Source organism: Aplysia californica, unplaced genomic scaffold, assembly GCF_000002075.1.
Source record: "Aplysia californica isolate F4 #8 unplaced genomic scaffold, AplCal3.0 scaffold00054, whole genome shotgun sequence".
Classification (NCBI taxonomy): Eukaryota; Metazoa; Mollusca; class Gastropoda; order Aplysiida; family Aplysiidae; genus Aplysia; species Aplysia californica.
The window spans coordinates 1113416-1116703 of NW_004797324.1; positions in this window are offsets into that span (position 1 = coordinate 1113416).

A 3288-nucleotide genomic window follows, 5' to 3' on the forward strand; every position below is an offset into this window, starting at 1 on the left:
AGAGAGAGAGAGAGAGAGAGAGAGAGAGAGAGAGAGAGAAAGAAAGAGAGAGAGAGAAATGGCCATGACACCCGCCTTTCTAAGACACATTTTTCCTCGAATGATTTAGCCGTCATCGACAATTTCAATTGTAAATGGTTGCTGAATGCGATACATACTAAATACACAGGGGAACTGAACCGGTAATTTATTGTAAATGGGCTTGCATGGGAGTTACTGTGCAATTTTGCAAAACTTTAAGATGAAGCACGATAAATGAAGACTTATTTTATATTCTTTAAAATTTCAATTGTTTTGTTTTTTTGTCTATAGTTTATTTCATTTATATTTGAGCCCCTGCTATTACTTTTTGGCGTTCAATTAATTCATAAATTTGGGTCATTTGTCTTTTCTTTTTTTTTTTGGTTGGACTACTGGAAAGGGCTGTGATCAGTCGGGTAATCGCAACTGTCAAAGTGTGCCAAACGTCAGAGAGGATAGTCATAAAGAGGTAACGGAAAAGAGTGGATGAAACAATAGTATTTATTTTTTTCGCAAGGTTATTATTTTTTTTACAAACCTTGATGTATCCTACATACATACAAACAAGTTGAATGACTCCCAAAGAATAACATATTATAAAGAACAAAGGCCACCTCCTTAGCCTTTGACCGAAAACTGCACCTCCACCACTCGACATATGATGATGCAAGAGAAAGGATAAAGTAAAATTATAGTAAAGAAGAATGTTAACGTCGAGAGGATTTAGACGGCCATCGAATGACCCATTACCTTAATATTGTCACGGAATACGTCCCAGCAGATCTGCAAGGTATAATTCCTAGTGTGACTTACAGCTTCAGTTTTTTTTTTTTTGGCACTTGCAACACAATTTTGCCATATAGGTGCCGCAGATTATAGGTGTTACATACGAGTAACAAACACAAAAAGGAGGAGAAATAGGGATGATATGGATGTTTGATAATGATATGAAAGAAGGAGCAAACCACTCCAGAGCAACCGCTGACCACTCACTGACGTACACAGGGAGAGAATCCTTCATCTATGCTCCTGGCGCGAAAACCGTGTCATTTAAGGGGACAAAAAAAGTTGAGAACATTCTGGAGGGCGGTACTGACATTGTCAAGCCCAGAGGGCACAGACCAGCTAATTCTGTTTTGTACAGAGCTCAAACCTCCCAGGCATTAGGCGCTGCGTAAATTCCTATTTTATTATTATTATTATTATTACGAGCGTATTATCTTCATCATCATCATCATCATCATCATCATCATCATCATCATCATCATCATCATCATCATCATCATCATCATATGATTACTTGGAAATTCTACAAGTCTCAACCTTTTAATATTCCTTGTTGTTTATCATCATCATCATCATCATCATCATCATCATCATCATCATCATCATCATCATCATCATCATCATTATGATTATGATTATGATTATGATTATGATTATGATTATGATTATGATTATGATTATTATCATTATTGTTATTATTTTCAAAATATCTCTATATCGTGTATAGACCGTTAAATAATCCACACAATGACGCGTATTTCAATATTCGCTGACCAAAGCAATGTACCGTACTTATAATGTCAAGCCAATAAGACAACTTGAGAATGCTGAGGTAAATGGAAAGAGTGGTAGGAAGCAAGCTAGGGTTGAGAAGATTGTTCATCGGTCGTGGAAAATTGCCGATAGCAGTGTGAAATTTCCTCAGTTTTATGGAGACTTTGCCTAAGAGCTGTTTGTGTGGTGAAGAAATCGATATGAATCTCGCGCTTTGTACTTGGGGTGGAAAATCAAATTAAGTAGAGTTGACATTTACGCTCCTCTCGACACTCTGAGGTCAATTAAGAGGCAGTGCTGTTCTTAAGTTCTTTATTTTCAATGCCTTTTTTTCTCCTTGCTTAACTATTAGTGTATGGTGCACCCGTTCAGCGGCCGCACTGCATCGTCTTTGCTACCATAATAAAAATCTGGCGATCTAAATACTAACACACCTTGCCCACGTCCGAAAATTACATTTTCTCTCAACACCTTTCGGTTTTAGACTACAGAAAAAGGAAAAAAAACCACCAACAAAATGTACCACGAAGCTCCAGCTTATCCGTTTTCTGTACTCAAAATTAATGCGTGAATCACTCGTTTCTACTCAATTTGGAGTTATTGTATGTATAGAGGATAAACAGGACCGGAGGTATTGAATGTGTGCTTCTCAGTCAGTGATGTCACAAAAACTGGACGACAAAATTGACAGCATACAAAGGTGGAATAGTTTTTCGTTACAAGATATTATGGACAGATTTTGTTTCGTCTTAAATCAGCTGCCTCTGTGCCGACACTTGTGAAAGGTTTGAATCAATGCCACACAACATTGCATTTTTTCAAGTAACAGGTCTGAAGCCAACACTGACAATTGGGATTTTCTCAAGGAGTCAGTCAAAAGTCTGCGCCAGGAATAGAGACTTTGATGTCATCGCATAAAGCATCGTGTACAGATAGACGAGTTTAGCTCACTCTGCAAAATCATGAAAAAAGAAAAGACAAAAACCTATTAATTATAATAATTATTACTTTGATCGTACCATCAAGACAGCCAATCGTATGGGTTACGCCCTTCGCTATGGTTATGCCCCCCTCCCCCCCCTACACACAAGACGGAAGGTACTGGATAAAATGTGATTCAGCATGGTGAAAACAGGCGTTCGTAAAACATATGACATCGGAGAATTAGCATTTTACAGCCGGTTTCGCTATTTTTGTCGAAATTTTGTTTATTGTTGTTTTGTTCATTTGGCTATATCTTTTTTTTTATCTCGATTAAGAAAAAACAACTCTTTTCGCGTGTATTTACTTGAACATTTTTAATTAAAGGCACAAGAAAAAGTAAATTTTCAGTTTCCAAGGACTCTCAAGCTATGAAAGCTACCAAACTTTAGCAGCTCTTTTCTCGCTAATTTTATATTAGGTGACACCTACCTCCTTCAATCGCAAATATCGCGACTTCTATTCCTGATAAATGTATATTATTTTCTCTATCGAAAACAAGGCAAATGAACAAGCTTTAAAACAAAACCAATAACACCACACGTCCACAATTTAACAAACGCTTGTTTCCACCGCGTTATGACAAGTATTATTTACTCACGGAATGGAACTCTCGCCTTTTGTGAGTAAAACAAAGAGGAGTACGCCTTAGACAGAGGCTTCATAGAAGAAGAAGAAGAAGAAGAAGAAGAAGAAGAAGAAGAAGAAGAAGAAGAAGAAGAAAAG